This window comes from Trachypithecus francoisi, unplaced genomic scaffold, assembly GCF_009764315.1.
Source record: "Trachypithecus francoisi isolate TF-2019V2 unplaced genomic scaffold, Tfra_2.0 Lachesis_group0, whole genome shotgun sequence".
NCBI classification, from domain to species: domain Eukaryota; kingdom Metazoa; phylum Chordata; class Mammalia; order Primates; family Cercopithecidae; genus Trachypithecus; species Trachypithecus francoisi.
In genome coordinates, this window is record NW_022681453.1 from 177,263,765 (window position 1) to 177,281,215 (window position 17,451).

The 17,451-nt window shown below is 40.9% G+C and overlaps 1 protein-coding gene across 2 annotated transcripts in view; it reads left to right on the top strand.

Moving 5' to 3' along the window:
- The window catches only part of LOC117084281 (transcriptional activator ptaB-like), a 186,439-nt gene that overhangs the window by 91,134 nt on the left and 77,854 nt on the right, over positions 1 to 17,451 (top strand). The window lies entirely within an intron of this gene.

Sequence of the window (17,451 nt, forward strand, 5' to 3'; positions counted from 1 at the left end):
TAAAGATAAAACAATCAGGACTCCTGTACAAATAATTTTCATGAGAGTATTTGCAAATATTATTTCTACTTTTTTAAAACAAGCATGCAGGTATCTTAGAAGAAAGGGCACCTTGGCCTTTGGTCTTCCTTTCCTAGAGTAATAGTTATAACATTACTCCCCTGTATTCCCATAGGAAGGAAAAAGCAATACAAGAATTGTGCTAATGGGATTTCAAGTCCTATGGGCACCAGAGGATAGTGCCATTTGTAGATGAGCTTACCCAAGGAAGAGATAGGGGGAGAAGCTAGTATAACGGGGTAAGGGAGGAGCAGAGCGGGATAGGGAGAAGCAGAAGCTGTAGCCAGAGTCTGAGAACAAGTAGGATTTTTCCCAATGCAACTTTTTGGGCTTCCAGACTATTAGCCTTCACCTTCCAATGTTTTGAGTTCTCTCACAGGCGTGAAATCCAAGAAAGCTGATCAAAAACAACTTAAATATGCAAGATCCATGCGGTACTGTTAAGGTCCCTGTGTCTGCTTTTCATTGGCTTTTCTGTTTGCTTTCCATTTGACCTATTTGATTCTCTTTATATTCTGAGCACGTAGAGAAATGCATATTTTTTGTAGTAGGTCTGTTCTATCTATATTTGAGTTTGCAGGAGGTCATGCCATTTGGAAAAGTTTTACTTAATACAGGCAATAGTGAGAGAAAAAAAGACAACTTTGTGTTTGAAGCAGTAGCCTTGTTTCAATGACATTTAAAAGATGAATGCTCACCATCATGCATCTTTCCAAGCTAAGAATCCAGCATATCTTGAGAAGATGAATGGATTTGAGAGGCTGGTTAATACATTATCTTTGTTTTGCTGCTGGCTAACAAGGGAGAAATATTACAACTTGGCCAATAGGTTGTCCTACTCTTGTTTTTATGTTGATGTAAAGTATCTAATATGCTGAACACTAAAAATTTCCTGTGTCACTTTACTTCCTGGAGGAAACTAAAAATAGAATGGAGAGAATGAATGAAACATAACCAAGAATTCTTTAGTCCCTTCCCTTCTTTTCTGATAGAAATTTAGTTTTCACATGCCCTACTACATAAAGATTCCTAATGTCTTGTTTCTTGCCCTTGGATGAGGTTCTCTGGGGGCTGAAAATAGTGTGTTCAATGGCTTCATTTCTATAGTTTTCTCTCAGAGGCCATCTGAGGTGGGAGTTTAGAAACTTAAAGACAGAGCTGATTTGCAAAAAGAACTTCTCTTACAGGAACAGGACTTTCAATTATGATCATTTACATTTGGTCAGATTAAAAGGGCAGGGGGACTTTCAGGTAGTCTGTCTTTTGCTTGTGAACGCTGTGGAAGAAATGAATTGCTGACAGACTGGAACCATGGTGATGATAAAGAAAGTCATTTGACTGTTGTGCTGTCAAAGCAATGTAAAGTTTGGGAAAATATTTTAGAGGCATACGGAAATATTAGGACCATTTTAAACATTCATTTCATGTCCTTGCCCAAGGCATGCTATAAATACATATCCGGGGGGAATATACAAGAGTTAGGATGTAATCTTTTGAAAGTAACAATAAAACCAAATCAAACTGGCTTGAACAACAGAGGGGATATATCAGCTCATGTAACTTTAGAAGGTTAAAGGTAGAGCAGGCTCAGGCAGTATCTGATCCAGAGTCATTAGGACTCTGACTTTATTGCTCATGATTCTCTTGGCCCTGCCTTTGCTGGTATTTTGGCATCATTGAGAGTCTGACTGTCTGCATTGTAGCAAAGGGCTGCAGCAATTTGAGGCATTCTGTCCACACATGGTCCTGTCCAGACAAGGTGAATATGCCCTTGTTTCTTATTCCTAGAAAGGGCCTGAGACTCATTCTGCTCAATTCACTGGGCTGGCTTAGATTAGGACACATGCTCACCCCTGGAGATGGGGATGGAGTTAGTATTCCCAGAATTGCACAGACTCTCCAATGTAAACAAGGAATGTCAGAAAGAGCTGAATGGATGCTTGGGATGCAACCAACAATTGTCCATGATGCACTGCAATTAAGATTCTTTTAAGTTTTGGCCGGGTATGGTGGCTCATGCCTGTGATCCTAGCATTTTGGGAGGCCGAGGCAGGCGGATCATCTGAGGTCAGGAGTTCGAGACCAGTCTGACCAACATGGTGAAACCCTGTCTCTGGTAAAAATACAAAATTAGCTGGGCTTGGTGACACATGCCTGTAATCTTAGCTACTCAGAAGGCTGAGGCAGGAGAATGGCTTGAACCTGGGAGGCGGAGGTTGCAGTGAGCCAAGATAGCACCATTGCACTCCAGCCTGGGTGACAGAGTGAAACTCCAAAAAAAAAAAAAAAAAAAAAGATTATTTTAATAGGTCAAGGAAAGAGAATTTCACGATCATTCCCTTCCCATCATTTTCTGTTAGAACGTATTTTCGATGATTGTTAACACATAATTGTCTATTAACATTCTTCAAGATACCCAAAGAAGCCAAATTCCCTACTTTATGCTAGAGTGTGGTATGGTATTTCATAGCCAGTGCATTCACCTTACTTGTTTCCCTTAACTCTTGGTGGAATTTAATCCCATTTTTTCTTACTTAATACTCACTGGAAAGAAAGAACAGCTGGCCTAGCCATTCTGTGTGATATCCTAAATCTGTTTTCATTGTTTTAGTATCACTTTTATTAGCTTTGCCTCCTGATGTCACAGTAAGGTAATGGCCCTTGTTTTCTGTGGTCCCCAGTTTACTGATTTGAGGCAGGTTTAACTGACGTATCAGAGGTCCTGCTCTGAGTTACATGAGAGGTGATATTAATGGCTACAGCTCCAAAGTTGTAGGGGATAGCAAACTGCAGCCCATGGGCCACATCTGGCCTGTGGACTGTTTTTGTAAGTAAAAGCTTATTGGAACACAGCCACATTACTTTATTTATGTATGTCTATGACTGCTTTCAGCACTACAGTAGCAGAGTTGAGTAGCTGTGGCAGACACTGTATGGCCTGAAAGGCTTAAAATATTTACTGTCTTGCCCTTTACAGGAAAAGTTTACTGACCCCTGAATTGAATGAGCCACATTCTTCACTTTAAAAACTGTGAAAGATTTTACAGCTGGATATTACTCTTCCCATGCCTTTCTGGTTAGGATTTGTCTTTCAAAGTGATCAAAGAATGTTGGAGATATAAATAATCTGAGAAGGTTCATCTAGTCTGGAATATCTTCCATTCCACAGATAAAAGACTGAGCCCCAGAGATATCACGTGACTTATACAAGCTTCCATAGCATATTAGAGATAGACTAGAGTGCCCTTTATTTCCTACACAAGGTTTGTGTATTGGAAGAGTACCTAAACACACTGCCACCAAAACAGGATCATTTTCTCTCATGCCTCCTCAAGGACCTTATTCTGTCAGTTACCTTATCTTTTCTGTATCTTCTATTGCTTCCTCTCCACTGTCCTTTCAAATTATTATTAATAGAATACTTAGGACTTTAATATTGTAATAAAGACATTGCCATCATCTATTTCATCTAGATGTAGTGTCATGCTTCTTCCTTTCCCTTCATTGCCCCCAGTGGCACACGACTCACTATTTTTACTCCCTCAAGTTCCATTCTAAATTCAGCTCTTCTAAAACTGTTCCAGCTGGGGTCACAGACAAATCCGTGGGACGATATGTAGTCTTCATCTGTCCCAATTTTTATGTAGCATGAAAACTCTTGACACCACACGCTACAAACTACATTTCATGGGAGGCTCCTTTTCTCTTATTTTTGATCCATGATCCTATTTTGCTTCTCTTCCTACCTTCTGATAAGTCTCTCTCCCATATTATTCCTTCTCTGCCTATCTTGTGTTTTTCCAGGTTTCATACTTAGAAACTCTCCTTAACAATCTTGTACTTCGTTGTGGCTTCCATGACTGTCTACTGAACTGATGAATGTTTCTGAATGTAGCAGTAGAAGTAATACTCACTAACTCTTCTTCCAAATTACTCTTCTGTTTGACTCTTCATCATCCTCTTCTTCATTCTCATGACATTTCAATACCTAATATATACTGAACACTTGTTATCAAGCAGGTTCTGTGCTGAGAGCTTTTGAAAGTAGAAGAGCACTTTTAAAAGATTGAAATATTATTTTCAACTTTAAAAAATCAACAAAAATTTACCAAGTAAATACATTCAGGTAATCAGCACCCACATCAGAAAATAACATCACCAACATTTTAGGGGCTTCTTTAATGCTTTAATGCTCCCTTCCTGGTTACTAACCCTCTACCCAGTGATAATCATCCAGACTTTTTTTTTTTTTTTTTTTTCCAAGATGGAGTTATGCTCTTGTTGCCCAGACTGGGGTGCAATGGCCTGTTCTTGACTCGCTGCAACCTCCGCCTTCTGGATTCAAGCAATTCTCCTGCCTCAGCCTCCCGAATAGCTGGGACTACAGGCACCCACCACCACGCCCAGCTAATTTTTTGTATTTTTAGTAGAGACGGGGTTTCATCATGTTGATCAGACTGGTCTCGAACTCCTGACCTCAGGTGGTCCACCCGCCTCGGCTTCCCAAAGTGCTGGGATTACAGGTGTGAGCCACTGTGCCTGGACAGTCATCCAGAATTTTTAACATTTATTAGTTTAGCTTGTGTCTCTGTGTTATTTAAATGGAGTCATACAATACGTAGCATTTGGTATCTGGCTTCTTTCCTCAATTTTATGTTTGTAAGATTTGTCCATCTTTTTATGTATAGTTGCTGATTGTGCATGCCCATCACTGTATAGTGTCCCATTGTGTGAATAAGTAGTTTATGTATCTATTTTTCTGTTGCTGGAAATGTTGCTTATTTTTAGGTTTTTTCTTATCACAAGTAGGACTATTAGGAAATTTTCACATATATAGCATTCAGCACCCATAATACACATTTCTATTGCATATAATCCTAAGAGTGAAACTGCTAGGTCATGGAACATACATATGTTCAAAAATGGTACTCTCAGTTGATAGTCCCACTACCAGTATATGAGAATTCTTGTCCTTGTAGCATATATTCTAATTTTCAAAATGGTTCTGTGACATAGTTATAATTTTATTGTCGTCTTCCATTCTAATAAAATCCAAGTCTTAGACAAGATAAAAGACCAATGTCATGTACTATTAGTTTATACCCCAATGCAGTCGGACACCAGAGCCTGCATACTTTAGTACAGTGTCCAAGGGAGAGAATACAGTCATGAGTTCTTAGTTTCCCTTTCTGGTTGGGTCAGTGAAGTCCCTTCCTCACCCCTCTTTTCTGTTTATCTCTAGAGACAGAAACTAAAAACTGGCTACAGGCCGCTAAAAGCCTAAAACAAAACAAAACAGAACAAAAACAACAACAAAATAAGGTGTCTTAGACAAGCTTGCAAACCATTATCCTTTCTTATGCCTCTAGGTTAAGGACGTCATCATATACAGGTGTTCTCTACTTGGTAACTGTCACTGCTCATTTTGATAAAGCCAAATGCCAACTCAATGTATGTCACCTCCTACTGTGGCCAACAGATGGCGCTAATGATGGTTTGAAACTTGTCACTTGGGGCTTTTGAGCACATAAACTCAAACATATCCTCTTAGAACTAGTCTTTCTGTATAATGGTCTGAGCTGGCCTGGGAGCCAGAAACTTTAGGATCATTTCCCTCTCCCACCCCACCTAGTTAAATTCCAAATCCCATTCATTTTAATCAGAAATAATTCCTGAATATGTACCCCCCTCCATTCTCTCCTTCCTCTGTGTGTGCTCTCCTCCTGTCCCTTTTTTAGCAGTCATCACAGGTGGCTATTTATGTATCTGCATTGCCCTGCTATGCTATGAACTCCTCAGGGCAGAGACTGGGTCATATTCATTCTGTGTCCCCAGTGTCTGACAGTGCCTAGCACAAAGAAGGTGCTCATGTTGGGGACTGAATAAAGTTCTCTTGGCAGAAACCCAAAAGGTTCAAAATGACTGTTCTTTCCTGTAGTCACAGAAGCTCAAAGGGCATTTGACTTGCCCTGTATGCTCTGAATGCTCTGGTATCGTACTCTGACCTATGGGAGATCAGGGCTCATTATCACACAGGCTTCTAGCCAACAGTGTGGCTTATTTGTACATTCCATCTCTCTTCTTCCAGAAGATGAAAGATAGGACCTGATATGAGCTACGAGATCATTTTTTTTTTAAAGAAAAATGGGTGGTTGTCATAGCATTTCTGATGTCAGACTGCAGATATGATCAAGCTGTCCATTTACCCTGGTTCAAATTGAGTTGCTGGTAATTAAAAATGGGGAATGGAGTTAGGTCCATCTGAGATCAGACAGCAGAACCATTAAGGACAGATATACCCCTTTATGAGAAATAAAGAGACTCCTGGTTGTTAGACTGTATGTTTGTAGGCTAGGGGTTTGTTTTTAATCACATAGTTTTGTACACTTGGAAGAGGTTAGGTAAAAACATTAAGCAAATTAACATTTTACAAATATTTTCTTTCCCTGACCTTCGTTTTCTACCTCCTTCCCACAGTTATAACTTTTCAATGTTAGTATTGATATTCTCTCTGTCTAGTATGTCACTATGTTGGGTTAGGAGCCAGACTACTTGGGTTCAATTCTTGGTGCTGCCCCTCCTATATGTGTGATCTTGGGCAAATTACTTAACCTCTCTGAGCCCCAGATTTCTCATTAGTAAAGCGAGTTTACTACTATAATAGTACCTTCCTCATAGGGGTGTATTGGGGATGAAATGAGTTTTAATACATCTAAAACTCTTAGAATAGTGCCAGCCCATATTAAGTGCACTTGGTAAATATTGGCTTTTTTAGAAATCACACCAGACATAGCTGTTTTATGAAGACATTTCCACAGTAACCATAAACAAGTTCATTTATTATTATATTTCATGTTGTGGTAGCTTGTATTATCAGGGTGAAAAATGGCCAAATGTAAATGAACTTTATTTAAACCATTTTTTTCTCACCAATTTGACTGGATTTTGTCTATGTTTGTTACATAATATGAGCAGAATCCTATACTCTCTACACATGCCATCATAATTTCTTATGTTTGTATTGCATCTTAAAGTTTATAAGTGACTTTCACTTGTAAAATCTCATTTGAAACTCTAAGAAAGCCTTGCAAGATGGACAGGGCTTTTCAAATATTCATTCCTATGTTATTTAAGAGATAAGAAAGCTGTGTCTTCCTATAGTTAAGGGAATTTTGCAAGATCTCAAGGATAGTAAATGACAGAGCTGGGATTGCCATCCTTCTTGTCCCAGTAGCTCACTCATGGTCAGGATCTAGGAGCTTGTGCACAAACACACACATAAGGGAGGTTGGCAAGCTGCAAGTGGATGGCATGTATGTTCATTAGTAAAATGTGTGTACATGCAATGGCTTCAACCTAACACAGAAATTAGGTATTAAAAACCTTCATAGTAGGAGAATTCATAGCTGAGGGCATTATTTCAAAACTAAGGGTGGGCAATAGAAGTCCCAAATGAGTCTATGCAAGCCTTTAAAATTTTATGTTACTAAAGTAACTTAAGACAGTACCATAAATTAGGACAATCTCACTGAGAGTTTACACATTTTTAGTGAGTAGCAAGGTAATTCCAGGATCTCACTTGCCAACATTTGCAGCACGTCACCTTTATGGTTTTTGTTTGTTTGTTTTGCAGATACTGGCATAGCACACTGCATTTTTTTTTTTTCTGGGTCTACTTTGCCATCTAAATGTTCAATGCCTTTCTGGTTTTATGACTCCATATTATTGATTTCTGCCATTCCTGGGGCCTGCATCTGTCAGCCCCTCTTAGACACCTCTAAGCTTTCTTCCTTGGCTCAGACACAGCCTGAATGCAATACTAAGGTTCTAGTCCACCTTCCCTTACCTCCTTTGTCTCACTCAAGTCTTCTAAGACCAGTCTTCCTTTTCTGCTATTTTCTGTATCTCCTGTTAAAATTCTGAAACTGCAGAACATCTTTATTAATTTATCTTTAAAAGACTGACCTAGAACTGAAACCTTCACTGTTTCAGAATAAAAGTATGGGTGCCACAATTTTGCATAAGCTTTCATTCAATTCAGCTAAAAAGTATGCATGGAGTTTCTACATATGCTATCATAATTCCTCAGGAAAATTCCCTTTGAGGGCCTGGACCTTTGTGATTCATCCAGGCTCATTTGGATTCAGTTCCCTTTTCAAGGGAAGCCTGTGGAATACATAAAATATAGCTATTGTTTACTGTTATTAATTAAGTCTGCCAAACTTTTCTTTTTTCAGCCCCACCTTTCACCTCACCAAAGCCGAACACCTGTACTACCAAAAGCCTCTTGATACAGCTATGTTTTTATTTGAAAAATGCTAGCTAGCTCTGCAGATATTTCCTTGTAGGAATGTTAAGGAGAAATATATCCGATTGCATTGCCAGTTGGTTGAAGGGATGTTGTAATTGATCAGCACCCCGTACCCATGAGTTCTGACCAGGGATAAGGAATAAAAGCATCAGAACCTCGTTGTCTCCCTGCTGAAATAGTGTAGTAGATGCTGTGATGTGCAGCCCAGGTGCCTGCTTTAGGCATTCATTTTCTCAACTGCAGCCACTGAGGGACACTGTTCTCACATCTCATTCTCTCTCCCCAGTTGTTCACTGCCTCTGGGAATCGCTTTGCCCAAGGTTGTGATTGCTCCCAGGAGGAAAGGGGCAGAGAGTATCCAATAACCTTTTATCTAGCACACCAATACCTAGCCCCATGCTTCAATTTAAGACAACTGTAAAGGACTTTTCAAGTCTCCAAACTCCTCATTGAATCCACAGACCTCTACTGAGAGTGTATCACAGTATAGCTCCTCTCTCTACCTAATCCTGCTTCCTTCCCTTCCCTCCAGAGTTGATCCCAAGGGCACTCCCAACAAACCTCTTGCACACAGATCTCAGAGTCTTAGGGTCTGTTTCCCAGGGAACTCAACCTCAAAGAAATAACCTGATTATCTGGGCAGTAGGTTGGCTGAAAATGGAGGGCAAAATCCCCCCGGAGTCCTCCCACCATTGCCAAGCAAACGGCACTGGTCCAGAATTGTTTTGACTGTTAAATCTCATATTTGGCAGTGAGATATTTCTCAGCATGGAACTTCATAAGGAATACTGGAAGTATTCAGTTCTTTAACTGATGTCTTTTAGTGAAAATTCCTTTTGGTTATACATACACAACTGCCCTCCCACCAAAGAATGGTTTAGCTTTAAATGACCCTAAATTTGTACTTTTAAAATATCATCCTTAGTGTTGAGGTTAGGCAAACAGTAGTGAACATGGAAGACATTACCCCATGGGGGAGAGAGAGGCAAGTCGGGAGATGGTTACAATATGGCCAGAGAGCCTGTGATTGGGGCAACTGTGCTGTCCTGCGAGGATACATAAGAAAAGTAGCTAACCGAAGTTGAGATTTAGAGAATGCTTTTCTCTACTTGCTGAGAGCCAGGGATTGGATTGGTAAGTGAACCTTGGGATCCTGAGGGAGGGGTGGAGGTTTTAGGGAGAGCCTTGAAGAAGAGACAAGATCCTGGTGGGCTTGAGTAATGGAGAGAAGTCCATAGTTCTGTCCATGGAACACAGGGATTGAGGTCGGGTGAGGTGACAACAGAGGCTGAAAAGGTGAGCAGAGGTCAGATCCTGCAAGGCTTAGTGAAGCATTTTAGAGAAACTGAACTGTATTCTCTGAGTAATGGAGAGGCATCAATGGATTTTAGGAAAGGAGTGAGCTAACCATATTTGCTTACTTTGTGAATTTAATATTTGTGAGTTGGATTATGATCATTTATAATATAGATCAGTAGAGTCATGTTGACTGAAAAAAATTAAAATCAGTGCCCACAAAATAATCAAGATACAGGATCGTTCTTTTCCATGTGCATTGATTGTGAGAGGCCTGCATTTAAGGACACAAGTGGATTTCAAGAATTCCGAGGACAAGAGAATGGGGCATCTGATGGTGGAGGCATGTGAACTAAGAACACTGAAGCAGCCATTGTGTGTGTGTGTGTGTGTGTGTTTGTGTGTGTGTGTGTGTGTTCTGGTCTCTGCCTGGACCCCATTACCTCTGTTCCTTTCTTTTCTTTTTCTTTTCAGAGTATCCTTGTCTCTGTCTCTTTTTTTCCTCTGTCTCTTATTTCTTTAACTTCTCTCTCACTAGGTCTCTCTCTGCCTCCTTAGGCAAAACGGGCACCTAAAACGTATCTGTTAAAGAGATTCCCGTGAAGGACAGTTCCCTGAGCCCATTCTTAGCCACAGCATTTCTGGGTTACCAAAAATGCCTGGAATGACTTAGCTGAGTAGCTAGGAGCTCCCAGTCTTCATAGGAAGTTTTCTATCAATGACAGTTTTAGGACTGAATAGAAAGCATACATTTTTTTTTCTGTTATTTTATTCATGTCTAAGCTTCTTAATTAAAAAATGATTACATTCTCCATGGAGTAAACATTTAATCTTAAACTTAGCAGATGCACTAGCATCAGTACTTCTCAGGAAGGTTTCCCCAAACTCAAATCTGCTATGAATGACCCAACCCAAACCCTACCAATAAGTCACAGTTTTCCTGAAGAAACTCATTCTTTTTCAGATTGCTAAATTGTGGGGGAGCACCTGAAGACAGATATTGATCTGTTAAGATAAATGAGAGAAAATGACCAGAACAAATAAACTTTGGGGAACCAAATTATAGAAATCATCTATCCCCATCAAAATCCCTGCTCCATTCAGCTGTTCTTCATTTTGAGAAAATAAAAAAGAACAAACAAACATTGACTGATAGACTTGTTAAGGTTTGAAGTTTGTTTTTGTATAAAGATATTATTGGAGCTGCTGCTGCTTTCTTGATGTTTGTCATGAATTTTTTTTCCCCAACTCTGTTCTGTTTGAAGTAAGATGTTACTTCGCTCTGGCAATTTGGATGGCCTAATTGATGTTGCCAAGGAAGAAGACTCTCTTGGTTTCTGTGCCACTCTTCTGCACTCAGAAATGTCTTTAATCCCTCTAATGATTATCTTCACGGCATGCAAGCACATCTTACCCTGAGAGTAGAATAGTGGCTAAGGAAACAGTGAAATCTTAGCCAGAATGTTCAGAGCATGGAGTTACTTGAACAGACTGCCTCTTGATTAAGCTGGAATATTCTACAGTGTACATTTTCACAGTCATTAAATGAAGTTTACTCAAATGTTTTTACATAAATGAGTACCTTCTCAGTGTAATGACTCTTTGGAAGGGAATAACATGAAAAAGTTGAGAGAAATAGGTAGGCTCTTGTTTTAAGTCTGTTGTGGGTATTGTGGTATAATACATTAGGCAAGTCCCTTGACATTTCCTGATCAAGGAGGTCAGACTAGGTGATCACTAATATTCTTTCCACAAACCTCGTGTTCTGGATGGATGCATTTTGGGACCTGATCTAAGACAGTTGTTCAGTCTCCTAAGTAGTTCTGTTCTCATTCTAAAAGTTGAGATTATAGAAGAAACTATGTTCATGAAATGAGTGGTTCTTATTCCTTGAGTAAGCAAAAATTGATGTGTTTGCCATTTTAGCTGCAGAAGAGTGCTGTGCAACATGTTATTACTTTTCTGTGCATTTGTGAGTGAGTGGACATGTCTATGGGTGTGTGCCTGTGTATATGCATACATGTGTGTTTGGGGAAGGATGGGTTTTAAGGGACCTAAAAAAGAACAGTTATACCTGCAGAATATGGTGGACAGCTTAAGGACCAAGTGGGCACTTTTCCTCTCTCTGCTTTTTATGTCAGTTTTTATGCTACAATTTCTGCCTTCTATTTAATAGAATTCCTCCACCTCTCCATGATTATTTTCTAGGTCTTCCTGGTGGGAGTTATTTCTGTTTCTTACTCTGTACCCAGCAGGTCCTCAGTAAAGACTTGTTGAATGGAACTGAATATAATTATGTTTCAAATACTGGCTCTTAGAGTTAGCAATTTTTTAAGGAATCTCAAGTGCTGAAGTCCTTAGGGGTAGGAAAGCCTCGAGCATGCAAACTGAGTTATGGGGAAGACAGTCATGCTGTCTTTTGTGCTGCAAGACCTGCTGACTTAGTTGTTCTCCTGATTGCCCTAAGAAGTGCTACATTTACTCTCCTCTGCCAAATCTGTAGGGAACATCTATTAATACAGTCATGCATCACTTAGTGACAGGAATGTGTTCCGAGAAATGTGTCATGAGAATTTTGTTGTGTGAACATATAGTGTGTATTTACACAAGCATAGATGGAATAGTCTACTTACACACCTATCCTGTATGGCATAGCCTGTTGCTCCAAGGCTGTGTTACTGGACTGATTACCGTAAGCAATTGTAACACGGTGGTACATATTTGCATGTCTAAACATTAGAATAGGCACAGTGAAAGGATGGTATAATCATATGGGACCTCTGTCATATATGTGTCTGTTGTTGACTGCAACATTGTTATATACGGTACGTGATTGTACTTAGGAATTGTTCATGGATTAATGGTTTTCATCTGTACTGTCAGCATCCTGCTGTAAGGCACCATAGTTTCTTGCCATGATGATGTAGTAATCCCCTAAACTAGTGGTTTTTCAGGCCTTGATGTGCATCAAAATCACCTTGGAGGGTTTATTAACACACAGATGACTTCTCCGCACCTCCAGAGTTTCTGTTTCAGTAGATCTGGGGTGGGGCTCTGAAAATCTGCTTTTCTAACAAGTTCCCAGGTGATGTTTATGACACTGGTCCTCAGACCTCACCCTGAAAATCTGCACCCTAAATAGTCTACATGTCTCCTTGCTTGGACCAAAGCTCATTATGTGTGCAGAAGGTGGAGTGATCTGTTATAAACATAAATTAGATGGCATTATTCTCTCTTACTACCTTCCAGAGTTCCTGACCCAGTCTATGAGGGTGTATGGTTTGGACCTGTATCCCTATCCAAATCTTGTGTTCAACTGTAATCCCCAATGTTGGAGGCGGGGCCTGGTAGGAGGTGATTGGATCATGGGTGTGGATCCTTCATGAATGGTGTGTCACCATCCCTTTGGTGCTGTTCTTGTGATAGAGTCTCACAAGATCTGGTTGTTTAAAAGTTAAGCTGGGTTCAGTGGCTCACACCTGTATTCCCAGTACTTTGCGAGGCTGAGGCCGACAGATCATTTGAGGCCAGGAGTTTGAGACCAACATGGAAAACATGGTAAAAACTTGTCTCTACTAAAAATAGAAAACTTAGCTGGGCGTGTTGGTACATGCCTATAGCCCCAGTTACCTGGGCGGCTGAGGCACAAGAATCTCTTGAACCCGGGAAGCAGAGGTTGCAGTGAGCCAAGATCATGCCGCTACACTCTAGCCTGGGTGACAGAGCAAGACTCTGCCTCTAAATAAATTAATTAATTAATTAATTAATTAAATAAAATAAAAGTGTATCGCATCTCCCCGATCTCTCTCTTAGTCCCGCTCCTGCTATGTAAGACGCCTGCCTCTGCATTGCCTTTTGTCATGAGTAAAAGTTTCATGAGGCCTCCCCAGAAGCAGAAGGTACTGCTTCATGTACAGCCTGCAGAACTGTGAACCAATTAAACCTCTTTTCTTTATAAATTACCCAGTCTCAGGTATTTCTTTATAACAGTGCTAGATGAACTATTATGGAGGCCTGTGTATTCTGACTCATGAGGCCGCCAGACTGGACCCTGTCTGACTTCCCAACTTTGCCCCATCTGCACCTTCCTCATCATTCTGCTATGTCACCTGCCTCCATTCGGGACCTGACCATACCACCTGTTCTTTCCAACTCTTCACAAAGTCTCTGCTTTTGGTGAGAAGCCTTCTGCTCTCCTTTAATTTCACCTATTAGTACCTGAACATCCTTTTCTTCTCAGCAACATTGTTACTTCTTCATAGAAGACATCCCTAACATACAAGAAAAGGTTGCATTACTGCTTATTCCTTTTCCCCCTTTTTAGTCTTTAGCACAATATTTTATCATATTATTTTGTGTTTTGACTTTGTGAATAACTGTATTTCACCTTAGATTGTAAACTCCATGAAGAAAGGGGCTATATATGTTTTGGTCACTGCTGAATCTTTAATGCATAGCAGTGCCTGACACATGGTAGATACTTAAGAAACATTTTTTCAATGAGTAATTGGATGGATGGATGGTTGGATGGGTTGTAAAAGAAATCAGTTTCTCTACTCACAAAACTTCCGACAAAAAAATGAGTAGTTTTTCATATATTGTACTTTTCCAGTTCCCTGGGGATACCAACTGGGTGTACATACAATTTAATTCAATTCTGACAGTAACTGGAGTTAGCATCAACCTCATGAGTTAAGAGCTCAATTCCTCAAGACTGCCCCCACTTCAGATGCCAGTAGTAGGTCCCTAGATTACTACCCACACTTCTATCTGACGTGACTACAAATTGGGTGTCTCATGACTCCCTCCTTGGGTTCAATGATGTGTCATGATGGCTCCCAGAACTCAGGGAAATACTTTACCATTACTGGTTTATTATAAAGGATATCGTAAAGGATACAAATGAACAGCCAAACAAAGAGGTACATAGGATGAGATCTAAAAGGGTCCTGAGTACAGGAGCTTTTGTCATTTTGGAATTGGAATATGCCACCCTCCTGTGACGTGGATAAATTCACCAACCTGGAAACTCTCCAGACTCCTTGATTTAGGGTTTTTACGGAGGCCCCATTACTTAGGCATGATTGATTAAATCATTGGCCATTGGTGATTGACTTGATCTCCAGCCCCTTCCATTACCAGGAGGTAGCAGGTAGGGGTGAAAGTTCTAATTCTTCAATCTTGCCCTGGTCTTTCTGGTGACCCACTCCCATCCTGAAGCTGTCTAGGACCTCAGCCACCGGTCATCTCATTGGCATACTAAAAGATACCATTCTGGAGATTCCAAGGGTCTTAGAAGCTGTTAAGAATCAGACTAAGGCCAAATATTATTACAAAGGATGCTCCCATTTCCCTTATGACTCAGAAAGTTACAAGAGTTTTAGGAGCTCTGTGTCAGGAAGCGAGAACAGAGACAAATATTTTTTATTATGTTGTAGATGAATGTGATTCTGAAGTGTTAGAGGTTGTAGAAAAAGCTTAGAAGAGGAGGGAAGTAGTACCTGCTACCTAGCATTTGTCTATAGCTATGTGTACTGCTTTATCTGTCAAATGAACATATACAAGGTCTGTTTTAGAAATTTTTGCCAAAGAGCCCAGAATTGGCAGATGCAATCAACATCTCCATCACCAACACTCTGCTTGATCATATTAAGACGGGATAGTTCCCTTGAACCCCTTTGCAGGCAGGAACTGGAGTGGCTTGTTTCACTCAGCTCGCCGCTGGCCACTCCTCACTGGAGGGAGCATGCAAGCGGGTGCGGGAACTGGAGCTAACAAATGCTGGAACCAGCTGGTTGTTCTCTCTGGCAGGAGCAGGCCCTGTGCAGGCCCTGCAGCAGCATACAAGCATGTTACAACCAGTGCTCTTTCAGCTCTGCCATCGGGGGATGGCCAAGTGCCAACCAGCTCAGTGGAGGGTCAGGATGGCAGCACCTACCCTCTTGGCACCAGGGTTCTTGTTTGGTGTCCAGGAAGAATCAGGTCACACGAACTGTTTGAAAGGTGATGAATGAGGAAGACTTTATTGAGCGGTGGGTGGCTCTCAGTCGAAAGGGAGGCTGGAAAGGGGATGGGAAGGTGATCTTTCCCTGAAGCCTGGCCATCTCTGGCAGGGCCACTCTCTGAAGCTGCACCGTCTGAAGTTAGTGGTGTCTGTCTGTAGTCTCCAATGCGCAGTTGTTTCTTTGCTCGCTGCTCAGCTGCTTGTATCCTCAATGCTCAGCCATTTGTGTTGTTCTACCAGCTGAAGTCTTTTATGGGCAGAAGATTCGGGGAGGGCAGGCCAAAAAGGCAACATTTGGGTGGAAAAACGGGGTCAGCTGTTTTCGCTTAGGGCCTCAGTTCCCAGCTCAAGGGTGAGGCTTAGCAGGAAGCACAGCCCTTTTGTAGCATTATCAGCTCCAAACACTGTGTCTACCTTAAAACTCCTTTCTTGGGTCATCTGATTCTGAAGTTAATAAAACCATGCCTGTGACTGAAAGAACTAATTCATGTATCTTTGAAATGTAGTACTCCTTATGCATAATAAGGTCAAAGTTTTCAGAAACATTTTTGGCTCAAAATAACAATTATTTCAAAGATAGTCTTGTGGAATCTCAAATGCCTTCCTTCTTGGGATTGTCCTTTCCTTTGGTATGGCCTATTTCTCTGGGGAAATTTTGCCCCTTCTTGGACTCCACACCTTTCTAGTGTCTTTTCTCGCCAATCTTCTCTTCCTAGATTCCATCCATGGAATCTGTGCTCAAGGAAAAAAGCAAAGCATTCCTCAGAGTTCATGGACAGGTAGGGTCATCGCAGTTACATGACAAAGCAGATTATGAACCCAAGTCTGGTATTTACTAACTTACTCTAGCACAGCGCTAACCTCCCTACCTATGTATTGAATTCCAATTTTCCTTTTGAGTTGTGTGCACTTGAGGAGTTAGAGGGGAGTGATCATGAAGGGGCCAAATTGTCAAAGTCAGGTAACCGATGGGATCAGTCTAAATGTGATGGAGGCGTTTAAGACAGAAATCCATGGCCTTTACCACCATTTGGTCCATGTAAAGGGGAGGTTCCAGAGTGATGTGTTTTGCCTCCAGGGTTTTCAGGGGTGTTTTTTTGTTGTTGTTGTTGTTGTTGTTGTTGTTTTTTAATAAGTCAATTTAAGGGAAGCACACTGAGATGGAAATAATAATTTGAATTTGACATTGACACAGCTCACTTAGGTGCAAAATGTGCCAGGGAGTCCTAGCAGGTAAAAGTGAGGTGAGGAGTCAGATAAATTTAATACATCTGGAGTTAGTATGATACTGTCAACGACCATAGGCAGTACTTTTCTTTTTTGTCTGCTCAGGATTTCTTTTCTGGTATCATTGTGGAGAACCACCCTCCCTCCCCTCTTCTCCCCATTCCTCCTGTTTTACAGGCTTATTGTTGGAAGACAATTCTCATGGATCTTTCATGTTTCTGCACATCTTGTGTCAGCTCTTGTTTCAGAGGATCTTTTCAAGGATGTTTATAGTAAACAGCTTTGGATAATAGAGATAGGGTCTCCCTGCAGGAAATGGCTAGGTTTGTTTCCTGACTAGAATAATAAAGATAATATCTCCCTCCAGGGCGAAGGGTGAGCAGGTTTGCTAGCAGCCTCCTTATAAGATCAGGGTTTTCCTAAACTTGAGGCCCACACATATGAGGCAAATCAACTGTATATATGCAGCACCTACCTGGGCCACTCTGTATGTTTTTCAAGGGACTTGTGGAGCAAGGGGAGCCAATGTGAATAGGAAGCACCGACTGCTTTC